This window comes from Anoplophora glabripennis, unplaced genomic scaffold, assembly GCF_000390285.2.
Source record: "Anoplophora glabripennis isolate ALB-LARVAE unplaced genomic scaffold, Agla_2.0 scaffold110, whole genome shotgun sequence".
NCBI classification, from domain to species: domain Eukaryota; kingdom Metazoa; phylum Arthropoda; class Insecta; order Coleoptera; family Cerambycidae; genus Anoplophora; species Anoplophora glabripennis.
The window spans coordinates 986,462-1,008,996 of record NW_019416295.1 but is presented as its reverse complement, the minus strand read 5'-3'; positions in this window follow the sequence as shown (position 1 = coordinate 1,008,996).

Below are 22,535 nucleotides of genomic sequence, written 5' to 3'. Positions count from 1 at the left end.
TTTTTTCATTGTCGCCTAACCGCATCCCATATTGGACAAGAAGACCAATCAATCCAACACATATATACCAAAATACAGTCTTCTACTGTGAAGTTGGTGAAAATCCGTTATTATTTAACGATATATCTATAACTTCACCAATCTCCTATTAACTTCGAATCGATCGCCTGTTTATCGTGCCAGCGAAAAAGGAGAACCTTTTTTCCCTATCTGTTTTTTCCCGTTCTTTTTCGTACCGTGTATTAAATTCATAAAACCGACGAACACTAGATGCCACGACCTACACTAAAATCTTATATTTTCAAAATTTAACTACAGAAACCTATCCTTTATTTAAAATAATTTAAAGTTAGCCTAATATACGTTATAGAAGTAATAATGAATGCATTCGTTAATTTTAAAATAAATTACCTATAATTTTAGTATTTAACAATGGTGTAAAATATTAATTTAATTAACTAAACGGTTTGAATATCAAATAGATCTGTTTTTTAATCGTGTAACCAAATCGTTTCGAATAATTAAATTATGATAAAATCCGAATACATGTAAAAGATCAAAATCTGGAGCATCTATAGAACTTAAAATAGATCAACCAGTCTTGACATTACTCATTTAATATTACTACAATTTTCTTCTGCCTTTTGCTTTCTAGATAATAGGTGTTAATTATATATAACAATTTTAAGAATAGTATATATAATGCAATAGGTGTGTCAAATGTAACTCTTGTAGATAAGCTATTACTCGTACGACTACAACCAGGCCTGTTAGAGAGTCCGCTCCCATAGAGCCTAACCCGAGAACAACAAGGGCAGGTAAAAGATTCATAATTGAAGGAAGTGAAAGACTATGGGTATATGACAAACATGTCAGCTAAATTTTATTATTTAGTGTTAAGTGATGTCGATTATACATAAATAGCCATGACACTTAGAGACACATCATTCGTTGGTCGCCTCACCTAAGCATACTGACGAGAACTAACTATTGGGAGTGTAATTCAGTGCCGGTTGGGGTAAGTAGAACGTGAACTAGTTGTTTCTCAAAATATTATTAGTTAACAAGTGCCTATCAAAAATAGGCGAAAACTATTTTCTGATTCCTTAACAATTTCCAGTTTTAACTTCGCCCTATTATAAAAAGCAAAGTAGAAAATTACAAGTTAAAATAAAATTGGATAGTATTATGAGAGATTGCTGTTACAACCATAATACTTTCCACTTTTTCATATCTAAATCTAATGCCTAAGGACAGATTCCAAAAAGTAGTTCCAATTTGCGACTTAATAAAAAGATTTTCTGCTTTAGCTTGCATATTTGCTAAAGGGTTGAAAAGGTAAAGTTTTATAGAACAGCCACAACAGCCAACAATTAGATTACATCCAGTCACCATGTTCAATATATGTACGAAACCTTGAATTTTGAAATATGCTAGAATTGTGAACAGGCCCAGGCTATATTTTGCATTCGTAAAGGTACGTTATACACAACTGGTACTATAACAGAAATGACTGAATGTTTACCTGTATCCAGTATATCTCCCTATACAGGTTAGAAGGTATGCTATATTAAAAAAGTTCTGACGTGCACTGTTCATGTAATTCTTTGTTGTGCGTATGTAATTTTCTTTCAATCACAGCAGTAACAATTGTTACTTTTTTTACAGCTCGGCTAACTATGGACTTATCAGTACCTCTAAAATGTCCTAGAACCTGAAGAAATAATCCAGTAGTAAATAAAATCAGGGCAATAAAAATCATTTCAGCTGAACTGCCCTTAATGTTTCACGATAAAAAGTCCAACGACGTTAAATTGTAGCTTTACGATAGCCAATAAACGTCTCGAAAACAGCATTCAGTTTGGAAACCTTTCTTCAATATTTCCGGGCATCGTTCATGGATAAAACGATTCATTTCTTCCTACTTATTTGTCCGTCAATGTCAGGTGTCAAAAGAAACGAACAGATGGTTCACTCTATATACAGTGTGTCTCCGGATGGCGTACCGCTCCAGAGTTAGCATTATTAATAAAAATTATTCGGTGGGCAGTTAATAAAAATAAATATGTTAACTTTGACATTGATAAAGAAATATCCATGGTAATTATACAGGGTCGGAAAGTCCCCATGGTTCATTGGCCGTTACGTGACAGCGATAAAGTAAGTCATAGAAATCTGTGCGATAGAGAAAGATGGCTATAATGAAGGCGTCTAATAGTCACCGCCCATTTCGCCCTTCCACAAATAAGAAGTGGATCTTATTTGTGGAAGGGCGAAATGGGCGGTGACTATTAGACATTTTCATTATAGCCATCTTTCTCTACCGCACGCATTTCTATGACTTTCTTTTTCGCTCTCACGTAACGGCTGATGAACCATGGGGACTTTCCGACCCTGTATGGTATGTAAGATAGTTAAAAATTGCGACGTCTTTTTATTTGCAAAATGTAATTTTTTTACTAAACCCCGTATTTGAGCATTTCCTGAGTTCTCGAAAAAGTTTGTGAAATACAATTTTTAACGAAAACAAAAATTGAAGGCACTTTTCATCAAGAATAACTTTTTCTCGAAAATTCAACGATAAAAAAGTTTACAACAGTGCGGTACCCCTTCAGAAGACACACTGTGTTTACTCCATTTAGATAAAACTAGAAGCTACTTCCAATTCACTGCATATCCTACTTACCATTCCGTGTTTTTTTTTTTGAGTCACAGATATTGTGTAAGCTGGAACAGTCATTAGTCATTTGGAAATCGAATCTCTCCGAAGGCAATTAGATTATTGAAATCACGATGCCTCCGCGCTTTTTATCGACGTGAAATATGGTCATTCGGTTCCAGGGTTATCAGTAAGTTAAGACAGTGCGGTAATATCGGAAATATATACGCGTATTACGGCCAATTCGTATGCATGACCCCGATAACTACGTCTATCTCTCTCACTATCTTAATTCCACTGCCCCTTCCACCGATCCGAATATAACCGCCCTCCGTACTCTTGGACTTTATACAGGGTGTTAGGAGTTTGAGTGACGTTATTTTAATACGTTAGTAGGTACTGCTGGTTATTTCGCGATTCACGGGAGACCGCTTAAATCTGTGAATAAATAATTTAAAAATGGTGAATTGTTTCTATTTAGATCAACTATAGCAACCCTTAGGGTTAATACAGATAATACTTATGTACTTATACAGGCTGTTACAAATTCGCTTCTCACTACAGTGATCTCGGAAACGGTAAGAGATACGAAGTCGCTTAAATGGGGGCAAAGTTGCGTAATCCGCGGACCATCGTTATGCCTCTAAAAAATCAAGGCTAACATGATTAGTTTTCGAAATATTTGAAAGAAAAACCGAAATTTTGGAAATCCGTTTTTCTTTCATTTTAGCCTTGTTTGAGGTGATATTGAAAATAGAAGAACACTTTCTCATAGCCACTTTTTGCCCTCTATCGAATGGTATAATCAATTTTTATATGTAAAGTTTCGTTTCTCCAGGACCATCAACTTCATTTTTTTAAATACGACCTTGGAAATTTTATTACATTTCTTGCAAGCCTTCATGACACTCAATACTGTACTGCCTCAGCTCGAACCAGATTCAGACAATTTGTCTCGAAAAATTCATCTTCAGTGTATGTTCCAAATTTAGGTATCTAAATTTTTTATTTAGATTTCATTGTTTATTGAACTGTCGTACACTGTTAGTGTCGTTAGACCCTGTGAAATCCATCTAGTTATTTAAACTATTACCACCACGCATTAAAATAAAACACTATTAGAATTTTATCCCCGTGTCCATAGTTATTTCTAGGCTTCTGAGTGCTCAAAATTCAAACAAATTCCGATCTATTTTTTTCAGGATATTCATTCAAATACATCTGACATGCTCTTTCACAGTTGCGGTTACAGATATAATAAATTCCGATAATATTACGCTGATCTTCATTTTCGACCTTTACCAAAACGAAAATGTTTTTGAACGTTTACTGAAATTTTTTAAAGAATAATATTCAGTTGGCGTTTTGGTTGTTCATATGCATTTTTAAGAATTCATTTGTCATAATAAAATTAAAATTGTAATAATGTTTTAATTCTGTCACAACCACTTATTGAGTTATGTATGACCAAGGGATGGCAATAGTTAATAATAATAAATGTTTTATTGTAACGCGTGGTGGTAATAGTTTAAATAACTAAAATGATTTCACAGAGTCTAACGACACTTACAGTGTACGATAATTCAATAAACAAAGAAATCTAAATAAAAAATTTAGAAAAATTTGGAACATAAGTATACTGAAGATCAATTTTTCGAGACAAAACGTCTGAATCTGGTTCGGGCTGAGGCAGTACAATATTGGGGGCCATGAAGGCTTGCAAAAAATGTAATAAAATTTCTAGGGTCGTATTTAAAAAAATTAAGTTAATGATGGTCCTGGAGAGACGAAACGTTACATACAAGAATTGATTATGCCATTCGATACAGTGCAAAAAGTGGCCATGAGAAAATGTTCTTCTTTTTTCAATATCACCTCAAACAAGGCTGAAAGGAAACAAAAACGAATTTCCAATATTCCGTTTTTTTTAATATTTCAAAAACTAATCATGTTAGCCTCGATTTTTTAGAGGCATAATATTGGTCCTCTGATTACGCAACTTTGCCCCCATTTAAGCTACTTCGTACCTCTTATCGTTTCCGGGATCCCTGTAGTGAGAAGCGAATTTGTAACAGCCTGTATAATAACTTTTTTATTATAGACATATAAATTACATATATGAAGCAAACATTTTTAAGACATAAATGTTTATGAAATATGGTGAAGATTTGGAACTAAATTTTGGGAACTTTAAAACTTCATCATGGGAAAATTCGATATCGTTGATGGGAACATTCTACGTTGATGGGTCAAACCAATAACTTAATTGCTTTGAATTTTAATGAACGCTAATTGTTATAATTGTCTCTTGAGTTCAATGAACCTATTTATTTATTTATTTATTGATACACTGTACAAACCCTACTACAGAACAGGTAAAGAGAATACAAAATTACAGTAGAAACATTAAAAGAGTAAAAAACGACAATGGATAAAAGTATAATAACCAAAAACATGCTTAAAAGCTATTTTATAAGTATGTAATATAAAAAAAAACATTATTAATAATTGAAAGATGCAATTAAAAAAGAATAGTATTTTGTTAAATACAGCAAAGAGGCCAATTGCTAGGAACATGTTAAGTGAATAAATACATATAAATATTCTGGGGCACTTGCAATATCTGAAACGTACCTTTTAGAAATATACTTTGTATCTTTCAGGTAATTATTTATATGTATTTACATTGGCGCATCCGCCATAATATAGAATAATTTGTTGGCATAATTTCGATTCTTGTATAAAATTAGTTTAAAATTGCCTAAAAGATCTCTCTTTGCACAAACGCAAGGCCACTTAAGATAACAAATATACTGATATAAATTGAAAATTTGTTTGGGGCATATTTTATCAAAAATTTTTTTGACAAATCTTATTGTCTGTCTCTACTTTCATAGTTTGATTAAGACTATGAAAATATAAACTAATGATGAAGAAGTATTTTTTGTAATTTCATCAGTATATATACAGGATGTGTCAAGGTTAATTGATATACTTAAAATTTCAACTCTGATGGTAAAATTAAGAAAAAAATATGCAAAGAAAGTTTCTTTAGCAAATCATAAAAATTTTCAAAAATCTGAAGAAATTCTACATTTCACCGAAAACAGGCACCCCAAAGGGAATAAAAAAAGTACTAGGTCCATGCCGTTATTCCTGGTTAGTGCTAACAGTAGTTAATAATTATACAGTTTTCGACCTTAAAGTGACCATGATATCTGATCTTGTTCTTGAGGTTATGTTCATATTTTATTGTAAAACTTCCCGCTCTTGTAATTTCCAAAGTCATAAAAAAGGGTCCCAGTTAAAATTTTGAATTTGATCTTCAAACGACCTTGAATTCAAGGTCAAGGTCATTTTCAAGGCCATGTCACGATAGCCCCCTTTTCACCCTACAACTTTTGAAATGAAACATTTTTTTTAAATGGTCCCAACAATTTACTCCGTTGTCTCAAGGTTCCTGTTTTCTTTGTGTTTTTTATGGCCATTTTATGGCCAAAATATCGGTTAAATCAAAAAATAATAAGAACAAATTGTTTTTTTTTTCGTTTTTTAATCGAAATCCGTGGTAAAAAATGAGTGTTTCCATTTAAAAAATCTACTTCCGGTCTAAAAACACCACTTCCGGTCTACAATTTTCCCTACAATTTTTGTCTGAAACTTTTTTCGAAATAATCGAGTCCAACCGAGATATTTCGTCTCAAAATAAATACCCCACCAGGTATATAATAACATAAATCGAGATAATCTGCATAACCGATTTTATTTTTTCAAATTTTTTAGATGAATTCTAAAATACATAAATTTTACTAAATGGATTAATGTGTCATTTTAATTTTTTTTTATTTTGTCTCGTCTAACACTGACAGAAATATTAGTTTGCATGTAATCATTTTCATTTGTCCTAAAATAATTCTAGGTTTGGATACAGTCTAGCATATATGTATAGTTTTAATGATAACTTGTAATTAGTTAATTAGTTTAAAAATCAAATACCTCAAAAACTAAAAATGTATTGTTTTATATTTTTCTTATAAACTACATCTGAAAACGAACAAAATGAAATGCTCATAACTTCTAGAGGGACCGGAATAAGAATTTGAAAAAAATCATGAAAGCTACTATAAATAGGTACTAAATAATAGCAAATAAATCAGAAAAATTAAATTATTTACATTCAAAAATTAAAATTTACTGCAGAATTTTCACTAACCCGACCCCATTTAATTTTCCTTTTATTAATTTTCTAGTTTTTCTGTCTCGTTCACCATTACTGCCATCAAACAATATAAGTCCATACAATTACATAATACAGTAAATACCCATATAAATATCTACTTATTATCTTGTAATAGAAATAGAAACGACACAGAAACACTTCACTCCACAAAATATAATAAATATATAACGCCCATTGTTGTTCGTTTAATTACATTTCATAGATATGGACAACCTTGTGTAAGCCCGCTTCAATAGTTTGTGGGCATGCACTCTCCTTTGCAAACGTTTTTTAGTCTTTCCGCAGGAAAACACAAGGTAAAGAAAGTCTCCTTCAAATCAAATTAAGTAGTTATTAAATAGATTCAGTTCAATAAATTTGCTGGTAACTGATGAAGGCATATTAATATTAAAATAAACATGTTCTTATTTATTTCAGTGCATTTGTAGCACTAATAGTTTATTTAATATTTACCATTCATAATAAATTAATATACAATTCATAATAAATTAGTATTTATTGAAATGTGTAAGATTTACTGTTCGTTTGTTTGCTTTAAACTAACAACTTTCAAACATTTAATAATTTAAATGTAAAATTATAAAAAACTTCTGTATTATTCTACGCAGATAATAAACAATTACATAAATAATTTAAATTTAAACACAGCTGAAATTACAGATTAGTTTGATATTAGATAATTTTCTTGGTGTAATGTGCAAGTATGACTTTCAAACTCCTGACATACTGCATACTGGCTAAATAAAGTACGATGACAGGATATATCGCCGGGATCTTGATTTTTAAATAAAGTTCGTACGTTGACCGCCCGCTCTTGTCCGGATAATAAATCTGCAATTGGGTCCGCTCCCAGAATCCGCCCGTGAAATATTACGCTGTTTTTCCCCCGTACTGTTACTTATGTGTATTCCGAAGTCGTGTCGGGAGTTGCGACAGAAAATTTATTTTTAAAGTGAGGGAAAGTGCGTAAATAAAGAGGAGGGAAATTTGGTGAAAACGGAAAAGGAAATTGTTACGTCTTTTTCCACAAACTTATGTTGCGAGCATTTCCGAGATGTTGTTGTCTAAAATGTATGTATTTTCGATATAAATGGTTTTATTTTATTTAAGAAGTACCTACCTACTTAGGTATATGATTATCATAAAAAAAGTATATGACATATAAAATAAATTTTTTAAATGTGAAGGATATTTGTAATGTACCTGCTTGATTCTAAAGAATAAACAGGCTGTTATAAATTTGCTTCTCCCTACAGGGATCTCGGAAACGGTAAGAGATACGAAGTAGCTTAAATGGGGGCAAAGTTGCATAATCAGGGGATCAACATAATGCCTCTAAAAAATCAAGGCTAACATGATTACTTTTTGAAATATTTGAACAAAACCGAAATTTTGGAAATCCGTTTTTGTTTTATTTCAGCCTTGTTTGAAGTGATATTGAAAAAAGAAAAACAATTTCTCATGGCAACTTTTTGCCCTCTATCGAATGGCTTAATATTATATGTAACGTTTCGTCTCTCCAGCACCATCATCAACTTTATTTTTTTAAATACGGCCCTATAAATTTTATCACATTTTTTTCAAATCTTCATGACCCCCAATACTGCCTCAGCCCGAACCAGATACAGACGTAATGCTGCAATCGCTTTAGTGAACCCTTCTACCTTGATATCAGCGTCATCAGGTGACATCGACGATAGTATTGCAGTTTAACTGAATACCTCCGCAATTACTTCTCAGGGATTTAACATAAGTAACTGTTCGGGTTGTAATAGTAATTTTAATGTTTCTAAATAATATATTCTTTCTAAATTCTATTATCTTGAGAAGAATTCTATATAGTATATAAAATTTTATTTTTAACACTAATGTTAAAAGTGTTTTTGACAAGTAACATTACAAAAGTCATTTTTTAGTTCACTTATCAATGAATTAAAAATGAAAAATGTTTAAATGACAGTTTTACAAAAATATGTTTTATTATCGCTTGCTATTTCACATTTCTTTGATTTTATCATCACGTATGTACCAGTATTATTCTTAACATTTATTTTCAAAAGAAAATGAGTAAATTTATATGCACGTCACTGTCTTTTCATATTGAACAGAACTTTTTATGGTAATGGAAATCCGCACCTGTAGGCGTCCTGGCAAATTCGTAAACAATGGCTTATAGATTTCACAATATAGATACACTTTTTTTATTTTAAATTAGATTCTATACGTAGTTTGCATATGTATTTTGAGGTATTTCTTCGTAGTTTTTCGATTAAAGTTTGAACCACTCGGCATAATAAATCAATCAATGGATATAAAAAATACAAAAAAGAAACATTTCAAATGCCACATTTACCAATTTTTTTTGTTCAAATCAGCAGTTTGATGAAAAAGTAAGTTTATTTCGTATATTCAATTCTAAACACTGTTGTAAACAATTAAAACTGCTACCTAGATAAAAGTCGATCATGATAGCAAAAGATTTATGAATTTACTGACTTATCAGTTGTAGTTAAAGATTTTTTTTTAACAAAGCACTATTAACTCAAGATGATATATTAACACTACCAGGAAGTTGACGTTATCTACTATCGGCTGAATAGAAAGAAAAATATTAATCTAACAATCTTATAGAAACAAGGACTAGTTTCTTTACTCCTAACAAAACGCTATACGCCCACAGATATACATTTTTTTGTTACCAACGATAGAGTTGAACGCGATGAACCAATTTTCTTAAAAAAAAACTTTTTTGTTAATATGTCGGTGTATTTTGATTTCCCTCGTGCACTGTGAATGGGGTGCATAGTAATTTTGTTCTTGTTTCCTTTGGTTTGAATAAAGCGTCAAGTTTCATCAGCGGTGTGTTTTCTTATAAACAAAGTTTCAGGAATGATGTAAAGTCTTTCCCAGGTTGAAGTAAATAACCACAATACCAGTACTCAAAACAATTACCGCAATCTTTGAAAGTTATAACTTCTCTCTCACAAACAGACTTTGTGTAGCATATTAAATAATTATAATGCACTTCTGTTTATTAGGAAACATATTTATTCATTCATCAAATAGAAACAAAAGTAAGACCTGTTTATAGGGTGGGAAAGTGTTGATACTTTTGTACAGAAAACAGTTTATAACGTGTCCGGATTGATTTTTTTAAAAAAATTCAAGATCAAATCTCGATACGTAAGTTAGCAGTCCTTGTCATGTATATAGGTATACATTATGCTGTGATCGCTTGCACAGCTGATTGCTTTAACCTCTAAAATGTCGAATGAAGAACATAGTCGGTAGAAAGGAAAATTTGTGGCTAAAAGAAAGTATGAGTATGGGAGAATTAGAACAGAAAATGGCAAAACGAGGAGAAAAGCTGTTGAAGAGAAGATTGTGGAACCTGAACCTCCGCACACCGTCCGAGGGCATCGACTGATCGACAAAAGTACATGGCACAAATCTACATGTACTGCTCTCTTTGCAAAGAACTATGAAGTAATTTGCGATAAAAAGTTTAAATATGATTTAGTTACATGCATAAGTAGCATACTACTATGATGCACTTTTATTAATACAAATGTTCCTCATACGACGTTTAATATTGCATTTAGGAAAGTATAATTAGTACAACTCGATATATGTAGTATTATACTGTGATGCGATGTTAATGCAGTCAAAAGTATTATGAAACTATACTGAAATTATTGAATGCTAATTTTAAATTGAAAAATGATATTAAACTGTCATAATTTATAAAAATGCATAAGATTGTTATATGCTTTGTGATGCAAAGTATAAACATTTCATTGTTTATATGCTGCTGTATTTTTTACTTCTTGTATTGAAGGTTTATCGTACTTTATATATAAAAAAAAGATTTCAAAAACATACTTCACAAGTCAGAACTTTTTATGTTTGAAAATGTATTTCTCTATGCGGTATTCTACTGTTTTCTTTCTTTCATCTATTAAATAACGATTCAGGTAAATGTTTATATTATTTTCGTCTCGTCACTTGCATTTTTCCCCCGTAATTTGAATATAGAGGTATGTACCATAGCATTTCCCATAAGAATCTATGTTATATAGTCTTTTCGGCATTAATTAAAAATAAAAAAATTGATAAATAATTCGAGAATAATTCACAGAATTTGATCCCGCATTGCAAAAATATTAAATCTCAATAATACGAAATTGGATGCAATTTTTCGTAGCACTCGATCCACCTTAAAATAAAAAAGATTATTTAAACATAAAAGCCCCTGAAAGTTATTTTTCCTAAACTTCCGCGAAACCGTCGAAGATAAGACAATAAAATTAGATATTGTTGATGGATTAGAATCTAATGTTCAGCCAATTATTGCTAAATTTTAGATAAGGGCATTCGAAACTTGATTAACAAATTTAGGCAATTTTACAGTGAAAATGTGTATTTGTATCACTTCGATAGGTATTAAAAGTAAGAAATATTAACACAGTTTATAGCAAAAATTCAAATATTTCACATGGCTACTTGATTTTTATTTTATTTATAAAAACCCCATAAATTATACATCGTTATAAAAAGAAATTCCCTTTTCTTCTAATGAAGCAAAAATTCAATATGGCGTCCATAACAAAAACAAAAGTTAACCACCGTTTTGCAAACATTTTTTAGAGATACGTTAATCCTAACAGCAGAAATCGATTCCTAACATCATTTAATGTCAGACTACACATTTCTGTCCCAAAATTCTGAAAAACAAGTGAAATATGATTAAAAATAGAAACAGCCTAAAATTGAATACTTTCGGAATTTTCTAAATTTAAAAACGATCATCGATCGGCATAAAATTCTGCACATTTTTGCTCATTTAATCATTCTTGATTCTCTTAAAATAAGAAACTTGTACTGGACAATTATAAAGTTGTAGCAATGTATATATAAATTCTCGTTTGCTTCAAAAAAATTAAAAAAACTAGGGTTGCCATATTTCTTAGTTGGGACAACCTGTGTATATATATTTTTTTATAAAAGAAGTGCGCAACTTATAATAGTCCGAGCATGTTTTAACAAAGTGTTAAATATACTGATTTTATTGTAAATTAAAACTAATTATATATTTGTCTCTGTATTGTGTATTCCCCTGCGTTGTATCCATCCGAAGTTCTCTTGAACAATATTACCACCTATGAAAATTTCTTATGTCTGCCGCACAATTTAACCAACAGCTGTTTTAGTCTCTTTTGTCCTAACTGGACCATTTTTAAATTTTTGTTAAGTTCATATCGTGCCTTTGATTTTTCAGAAATTAGAGTCGCAATTGCTCTATTTGCACCTGCCTCTATAGTCGAGGGCTAATTTTCTTCAGAATCGGACGTTTTCGAAAAGCACTCTTTGGCGATCTTTTGCTTCACATACAATTGTGCGACAATAACCGACAGTAACTAAAATATCTCAGGCCAATAAGCTTGTCAAACTTAATTTCAACAATAAATTCTGTCAAATAATTTCTTTCAAGTAGATATTTTTTTTGTGTTTATTGGATTACTTTACGAAACCCGATAATAATTTTTCGTGTAATGTTCCTGTTGTAAATTTATATTACGTCATTTACATGTATCGCAAATTGGACAAGATCGTAGAAAAATAACTATTTTAGCGGTGGTAACTAACAGATACCATGAAGACTGAAATTAATAGCAAAATTCGTCAACCTCGGTTTAAATTGGCTGCTGCTTAGATGCTAGTTGGTCAAGTTTCAGGTAACCTAAACAGAACTTTCCGTCTGAGTTAAGTACTCGCTAAACTAAATCTTAGTTGCGGAGCTCTAATTACCATTCCCGACTTGGCAGCACAACTTCAAAGAAAAAATGTTGCAGGCTTTGCACGGAGTTTGCCGACATGAATAATTTCCGCATTGGAGCCAGTATGTGTTTACACTGAACTTAAATTTAACCAAGCATATTGGCATTTTCTTTTATTCAAGAATAAATTAAGAAATTATTACGTTCTGGAAACTAACTGATAAAAATAAATCACTTATTTGGATGTAGAAATCTTACATTAACATATATGCGGCTTAATAGGGTCGTTTCCCATTATTTTTATAAAACATTAAACACGTATTTCATCATTTTCTATTTTTGATTTGTTTTCAATTTCCAATTAGAAAATTAGATGAGGTAGTTTTTAGTTTGAAGGACAAACAGAGGAATCTAGACAAGGCTCAGGTCGTTATTATTAACATAGACTTTGTGCAACTTGATGCAGCTACAAATGTCCTTGTCAAAGGTTTAAATTTCGTCCAGAACAATTCTAATTCCAAAGAGGAAATCACTAGTCTCACATAAGAACTCGCAAAAGCAGTAAGGACCGAGGCAGCATGTTTATTACGAACAATCAAATTTCTAAATCGAATCTTGAAAAGAAGTCAACGTCATCAAAGAACTGAAGAAAAATGAATAAATCACCATTCTCCAGGCCAACAAAGGAAATGAAACTGTCGTCTTGAATACAACACAGCACATACCCACAATGAAAAAAATATATAAAGATTCCAGTGTATAAAAATATCAAAGACCTAATCAAGAAAGTTCATATAACATTCTCAAAGAACTGACATGGGCCTATTTTAAGTGATTCAAGAACTCCAACTTTATTCCCATTCAACATACCACTTCGAGCAATATGAAATTAAAAATCCTGCGGAAAAGATGGAACACCATATTAAAAACACGGGAGATTGAAGATATCTTAGTGAGTTGTAACAACGTCGTTGTTCATAAAAGTGACAATTAAAGAAGCTTTGGAAGAACATCATCAAGGGTTCATCGCAGAGTACAAGGAAGAGAACTTACTATACTTGGCAAAGGTGTGCACTTTCTTCTACGTTAGGGATTCAGTTTTATGAACGAACTGAATGCGCAGCTATGGGTTCACCTTGGCTCCCAGCTCTGACAAATATCTATAACGAAGCCTTCAAGAAGAAAACAAGTCATCAGAAGAATGCCTAAGAACAAGGAAAAGGAGGCAAAAACTTGTCTTTCCATTATAAGTACGCACTAAGCATACAATCTTGAACACGTCAAGAAAAATAAAGGCAGCCCTTCCCAAAACGAGCTGCAAGAACGATAAGTCCCAATACATACAGCTTCTCAAGTATATACGGGAAAGTATACATTGAACAAACAAGTGTAAATAATAACAATGTAGAAAATTTTGCAGATGTGCAGCCTAGGGCAGATACAGCACAACCGACAGACGTAATTAATACCAGAATATGGTTATAAAGAAACAATTATGGTCAAGACTCTTCAGGGAGGCAACAGAAATCCAGAAGAATCGAATAAGTTCAATCGAGCCGTGAGTTTAGAACTACCTACCTGGAATTTGGAAATTACTGCAAAAATCAGACAATACGCCATGCACTCGAAAGCCAAAGAGTAAATGTAAATATCAACTCGAGGATTTAGTCTCCAGTTTCAAAATTTCTTCTAAAGATAAATAATAATCTATTCCGTAATTCTGATATAAAGTATTATAACTTAACATTGTTCAGTAGTTCATATGTCTGTGCTTTATTGTCACTAAATTAAGTGTATTGTTGATTTACACTTAAACAACTATGCATATGAATATGAATCACGATAGTAGTGCCAACCTAAATGTAATGAAAGTTCCTAATTCTATAGTTTCTAGTAAAAACATCATAGTTTTTAACGTTAATAATATATTAAGGAATCTCAACGAAACAAGATAAACAAAAAGGTTATTATAAACTTTATTTAAATTTTTGTTTTATTTTAAATGTAATTCTACTTACGGAAACAACTACTATTATTGCTACTATTTCAATACGAATATCTTAAACCAGCTGCACATACTTAATCTTACATCTAATTGCAACATTAACATAACGCTTGTTATAGTCCAGGCGATAGAGCAGTAAAAGTAGGTTTTGGCGTTTGTGTTTGAAGTCATCTATTTTGTTGTACAGAAAAATCCCAAATATTATATAGAATAAGAATCGAGTTTGTCAATTCCAAAAGATCAAATTCAGGGGAACAACAAACATACAAAAAGAACCAAAACTGACCCGTTGTTCGACATATTTTTCCCTGTAACATTGAAAGTAACCCCTAAATAAAAATGTCATTCTTTATTTTTTGTTTATGTGGCGATTTTCTATAAAGTTGCAACAACTTCGAATCAAACAAGTTGAATTTTGCATTAACAATGGGCAAAAAGTAGTAGAAAATCATATGTATAATTGGAGCAATTTCTAAAATAAATAAATATTTATAAATATTGATGAAACTTTGTGAACAAATAGTAAATCATATGTCAATTCTACCCTAAAAACTTTGCAACGATCGATCGCCTGGTTTTCGATTGACAGGATTGTTAATTAAGAAAATTTTAAAAAGTTTATGGCGTACCGTGGGTCTAAATTAAGGTTTAGAAAGGGCACACAATTTTTTAGAGATACTAGTTGTTATAATAAACAATGTTCAATACTAAAAATACCTACTTTTACACTTTTATAATCCTTTAGAATTTTTTTTTTAATTTTTCAGCATTTTCCTCTATAAACAATTATTCATTGCCCAGGGAATTTTCTATGCAATCGACAAAATCGAAATCGAAAAAAAGGTTTTTATAGCTACCTACAAATACTTTCAATATCCGTTTAGTGCCTTTTCGGAAGATAAAAGCATAAAGAAAGAAACATCAAGACAGGTACCGTGGTCACGAGAATTTCTCGGCAGAGCGAGTTATTTTTCGTTCTTTTTGTATGTTTGTTGTTCCCCTGAATTTTGCAATGTTTTTTTGGAGTAGGCAAACTCGAATTCTTATTCTATATAATATTTGGGATTTTTCTGTACAGGCTGGTCCATTTTCGATGGGATTTCAGGGTATCTCAGAAACTACTAAAGATATGATAAATCTCACACCACGTTCTCGAGCTCGATTTTCATGGCAAACCCAATTGTCAAATCAGAAATTTGCTATCTTCATTTGTTTCTGAGTTACAGGGCGTTTCTCGTTATTGTGACACTTTTGAACATGTCTGTATCTCAGCTGTTAAATAAGTTAGAGTTAAAGTGAAAACTGCTCAAGACTAATTCTTTGGCGTAGAATTGAATGCCGGTATTAGATTTTTAGTAGGTCTTAAGATTCCGGAGTTATGACCCAAAGCTATAATTTTTTAAATGGAAATCGTAGCTGGTTATGACCTAAAAAAATGGAGATTTTTTTTTGCATTTCAGCAATATACCATATGCTATAGTTATTTTTCCAAACACAGAAGATACGGGGTGTTTTATATATAAATTCGATCCTTTTTTACATTTTAATACGGCTGGCTATGAAAATACATACAAAACTATAATTCTTACTTTTACAAAACTCATATCTGTTGTAAAAATATGACGTTTATTTATAATATATATTACAGATAAGAAAAGACAGAGTTTTCAAATTTTTATTCCACTTCAACTAAAGTTACAATATTAAACGTAAATTAAACAATAGTAACTACCTGCATCAATAAAAACTTTCAAAAATGATAGCTAAATGTTCAAATTGCCGTCCCTCAACTGTCACACATTTCACGCATCTTCTGGCAACGCTTCGGGTAGCATTCATTAAATGTATAGGTAGGTACTTAAAATATTATTAAAATGAATTTTAAATATAATGTCTTTTAGAAAACCCCAAAGGAAAAGTCCAACGGACTCAAATCAGGTAACCTAGGCGGCCATCTGATCGGTCCGTTTGTTCCTGTCCACCTATCTCCTAAAATTTCGTTAGTATTATATTATCACACAGGTATATGTTGTGCATTTAAAATAAATGTCATATTTTTACAACAGATATGACTTTTGTAAAAGTAAGAATTATAGTTTTATCTGTATTTTCATAGCCGGTCATATTAAAAAGGAAAAAAATATATAATTTATATATAAAACACCCCGTATCTTCTGTGTTTGGAAAAATAACTATAGCATATGGTATATTGCTGAAAAGCAAAAAAAAATCTCCATTTTTTTAGGTCATAACCAGCTACGATTTCCATTTAAAAAATTATAGCTTTGGGTCATAACTCCGGAATCTTAAGACCTACTAAAAATCTAATACCGGCATTCAATTCTACGCCAAAGAATTAGTCTTGAGCAGTTTTTACTTTAACTCTTAACTTATTTAACAGCTGAGATACAGACATGTTAAAAAGTGTCACAATAACGAGAAACGCCCTGTAACTCAGAAACAAATGAAGATAGCAAATTTCCGATCTGACAGTCGAGTTTGCCATGAAAATCGAGCTCGAGAACGTGGTGTCAAATTTATCATATCTTTAGTAGTTTCTGAATCGAAAATGGACCAGCCTGTACACAAAATAGATGACTTCAAATACAACCTCTCGAATGCTCTATCGCCTGGACTATTAATACAAATTAAAAAATTTAGTTAAAAAGTTGTGTTTTACTGATTTCACATTTAAATAATTAATTTTATTTCCTATCTTATCTTCACTTTCCTATTTAAAACTTGTCTATATTCTGTCATTTCAATTAATTTCAGTTATAAGAATAAATGAATATTCTGCTCCTCCAGTTTAACTAAATGACGAATCAAGAATATACAATGGGAGTTTAGTCGATAATCATTAAAAATCCAAGAGCACGAGGGAGTTTCTCCGCTTTACTTTACTGGGAACTATTCACGATCAGATATTTTACTTATCTGTAGATTACACCTATTACGTTTTCTGTATGTGAACACATCAATTGTATCCAATATACTGATCCAGAAATAAGATTAGAGGAATGGGACGTACCAAGACACTACGATAAACTGATAATATTACATACATTTATTGAACGTATTGATTGAAATATTGTAAAATAATTTCTATAAATATACTATTTTTCGAAGAAAGTGCAATAAACACAGGATGTTAGAAGTTTGTCTGCCTTAATTTTAACAGACGATAGAACACATTAAAATAACCAAAAAATCCTTATATGACATGGGTCCTAAACTCAACCATTTCCGAGAAAAAAATTATCTAAATCTTCAACTTGATGTACAAAAGTTCGATTAATTAAGGAATATTGACATAACTGCTTGCATAGAATCCCATAGAATTCAATGTTTATCACTTTTTGAACTTCTGTATGCTTAGTTCTAAAAAATAATTAGCGTTGTAATAAATTTAAAATTCGATAAAATTCATATGGAGCAATGTGACAACGGCGCGGCAAACACGAGGCACTAAGTTAAGTAATCCAGCAACTAGCAATACACAATTGAGTTGGTATCTGGAATTTGACCATAATGGAGTGTTTTTTGCGAACCACTATTTCTTTTTCTTGAGGTGTTTTCCCTTTCTTTTTTAAAATTTTACCATACGTGATAACTTTCCAATCAGTGTGCGAAAATTGAATTCGAAGGTGTCGTACGTCAATCGAACATGGTGGTGGACATTTTGAGCATATGTTGTAATTTGTTTTGTACTTGAGCGTTTAAAAATGACTGAATTTTGCTTTTTGGTAAGTACCTAAATTATTATTTGGACGACGTGAATCTTTGGGTACTTTAATTACATATTTCAAATTGATAATTTGATTAAAAGTTAAGTTCCTGTTTTAAGAGATTCATAATTACTAAAATTCGAGTTAAAATTTAAGCACACTATCTTCGTACTACAAAATCGATACATTTTATTTTATTTATTTAAAAACTGGTAAACAATTATCTTGAAATTTACTAATGTTTCACAATAATAGTTGTTTATTGGTCTGATCAGCTGTGTAGCGTTAAGTTAAACGTTGTTGTCATGTTGTGATGAAACTCCCCAATATTATCACTTGCTGTATTTTGAAAACTGTTAATCTTACCACCCTGTAATATACAACTTTTTTTGTTCATTTAAGATTACTCTATCTCATGCTGAAGTAATGGCAGTCAAACTTCTTACACCCTGTATAACTAGTTCAAGCAATTTTACGTTTATATCACAATAAAGTTTAAGGTAACTTTCCTGTAATTAACCACATACAACCATTGTTCATAACAGTGGGATCTCAGTCCATAAATTGTCTTATTTATACTGCATTATATTTATACATAATATTATATTTATAATGTTGATTAAACTATTGTAATAGTAAGTAAAGTATTGGATGATTCATATAGTACACCATTTTTCGAAGAACATGCAATCAATAATTTTGTATTTTTCGTTTATGTCGTGACGATATTTCTATTACAATGTAAAATTACAATGAATTATACTTTGTAACTGTAATGTAATTTTACAGCATAATGTGTAAATTCATATTGGTATGTAAAAATTTTACTAATTTTGCCATTAATACGAACGTACAATTAGTTTAATTCACAAATATCGCTGTAATGTTTTCGTTGTAATTTTACATATATGTTGTAATATCTCAATAAAATGATGTTTTTGGCAACTTTCTAAAAAGTCGGTAGAAGTTTTTAATATACCTTAAATGTGAAAATACTGGTACATCAATGTCGAAAGTAATTTTACAAATTAATACAAAATTTTACAATCTAATTGTAAGTTCTCATTTCAAATGGAATTACATAAACTCATACGTTGGTAACAGCAAACCTCGTTCAATTGTAGTTTTGTAAGTAATGTATATTTTTCGGATGACAAAAAAAGTTTAAATGAATAAACTTCCGCTTTATAAGGACGGCACTTGAAAAAGCAATTCCAAGTAAAATGTAGAAAGAGTAAGATCTTTCTATAGTGGCTATTTCTACGTGTTTGTCCTTGTAAAGGGTGATGTTAGAATAACGAGAATCCAGGATATTTCGTTGAAAGATTACCTTATTTAACAATTTACTATCAGGTATGGGTTGTTGCATTAATATTATTTGGACATATCATTTTTCATTTTTATTTTAGATAATTATTGCCTACTTGAATTCTAGTTGACGCATGTAGTCCGTAGGGTAGTTGTTTCCCGCAATATCATCAGTTAAGATTCTTGTCTATGAGGTTAGATATCTTTTGCATACCTAGATTTTTTTTATCGAAAAACATGCTTTAACATCATCAATTTTTTAAATATCCTATCAAATATTTAAAAAAATTGTTGAATTTATTGGAATTAGCTTAAAATCTTTAAAATCAACGAGAATTAATAACAAAATACGTATTTTTTTAAATAGAAATGTACCGAGGAAAATACAAAATTTTGCCATAAAACGGTTATACTTTTTTGTTTATTTACATTATTATTTATTATAATATAATATTTATCCAAACTTAATAATTATTGGGATAGATAAAATCTACCAAATATTAATAATGATATTATGAAAAGCAACTACTCTGCCGACTAAACCCTAGACCAGAATTGCATTACACCTGCAATATCTAACAAAGACACTTAACTTATATTTCGCCTACAGCGACATTGGTAGTAGTAGTAATCTGGTCATAGTACCTATAGATTGGTAAGTCACTCTGTATCAGTTTGGTCACATTGAGGACCTAGGCTTTCAATAGCAGTGGCCATTTAAAACACACTTTGTAGGTTATATCTCAGACATTCGGGTTGTTTCCCTCAATATCATCACTACATATTGTAAAACAAAGTCCTCCGCCGCGTCTGTCTGTCTGTTCGCGATAAACTCAAAAACACTACACCGATTTTCATGCTGTTTTCACCAATTGATAGAGTGGTTCTCGAGGAAGGTTTTAGTATATAATTTGTTAAGTTTTTGTATACATTAACGATATTTGTTGGAGGTGTCGGAAAAAAATAAGCCGTCTGGGAGTTTTCAACGAAAACGCTGCCTAAACCCTTTGAGATATAACAAAATAATGTATGGTGGAATTGTGTATCTTATATATGCCTACAGAAAAGTCCGCGATGGCATATGTCTATATGTTAAAGATAACATACTACCTATATCAATTTTAATACTTTAAAAAATTGGCAATTATAATGCGGTAATGTAAAAGCTATTTACACAAATACGGTATTAATCCTTATCATTTTAAATAAGTTAAAGGCTTTAAGCATTTCATGCACATTATTTTACTCTTTTACACCATATAATTTAAATGAATATCTTAGGAGTAATCGCAAAAAAATTACGGACGCGAGAATAAAATTCAAGCGCCTCGCTTCGCTTGATGCGATCACCGACCCTCCCCCCGCACCGTCTTGCCTACTGTTTAGCTAATAAGCGGACTATATATTTGTTTCGCATGGATGTTGAATTTATGAAACCACATACGTTATTTCATTCTTTATTTTAGCTACATAAACTTTGGTTAACAGTTGTTGTCATTGAAAGAGAATACTGAGTTGAGCACTAAAAATACAAAAATGTAACTTTGCACTGCCTTAGGTTGCAGTTGAATTAACACTGCCTTTCTCACTCTCCGTACTGTGGTACGTTGAGATTGAAGGGCGTGGAGTGGGGTACCCGTTAGATTAGGCGATGTCGCGTGCGTACCCTTTTTTCTAAGGTTGAATTGCACTATATGGGCGTTAGCCATTTAAATCTATGATTTTTCTCTTCCGAAGACTAAAACAGCGCACTTTTGCCAGGCTTCCAGTCACAAAATACATGGACTGCGTTCTGCTCTTCCCCTTGTATGACATTTATAGACAATGTAAGACCAATATTACCCACATGTTACCTTATTCTTCCATGTCCTGTTACTCTGATTTTGTCTAGGGTGCCTTCCCATCATTTCTAGGCATTATCTTTCATTTCATCTTGCATGAATGTCTTAATACAGATAGAAGTAAATAATAATTCGTTGGTTTTTAACAGAATCCCGTCACTGGTTGACAGATTTGTGTACCAACCCATTGAGTTTTTGCTCAAAATTAGTGAAATCAAATAAATCTCAGTGACGAAGTAAATAACAGTTGGTTTTTATTAAATCCTTTCCACAGAATTGAATAGCCATCACATTCGCCTTCTGAACTAAGTGGGAGATAAATTTTTTCCTTCGATTCCGTGTCTGTCTTTGAGCAGTTCGTAATATAACAGGTTTAATTGGCTTTATCAGGAAGCCCCGTCTCTTTTTTAGTATTACTATCAGAAAACTGTTGTTTTGACACTTGATAAATATCACACAAAAGTCAACTTTTATTGACAGTTTTCGAAAAATATTAGTAAGCAGGCTGCCGCAATTAAAAATTAAACCAATAAATCGGACCAAATCACATTATGAACGCCTTTTTTACAATGGTGTTTCCATTTTAAATAAGTCACATCGTGTAATATCAATTTTTATTTAGTTTGCTGTTGGAATTTTTAAATACGTGCCGAATTTGCTGTTGGTTTAAATAAATTAGGAATCTTTGTCTAACATTATTTAGCTGTTTTCGTGTTTTAGCTTCAGTGACAAATAAATAGGCAAACACTACCCACGCCGTAAACAATTACAATCTAACGTTTTTAGAAAAGGTGTCAGGACCTGTCGAAAAAAGAAAAGCGCTATGCTTACATTCAGCAGCTTCGTACATTATTACAAGGAGAAAATTAGTACCCATTTACATGTTGTCATTATTCGTTGAATAATACATGAAATAATGTATATTTGGGGTAAGTTAAGTGTTTGGAATTATATGAGAGCTGTTCATGGTAATTTAG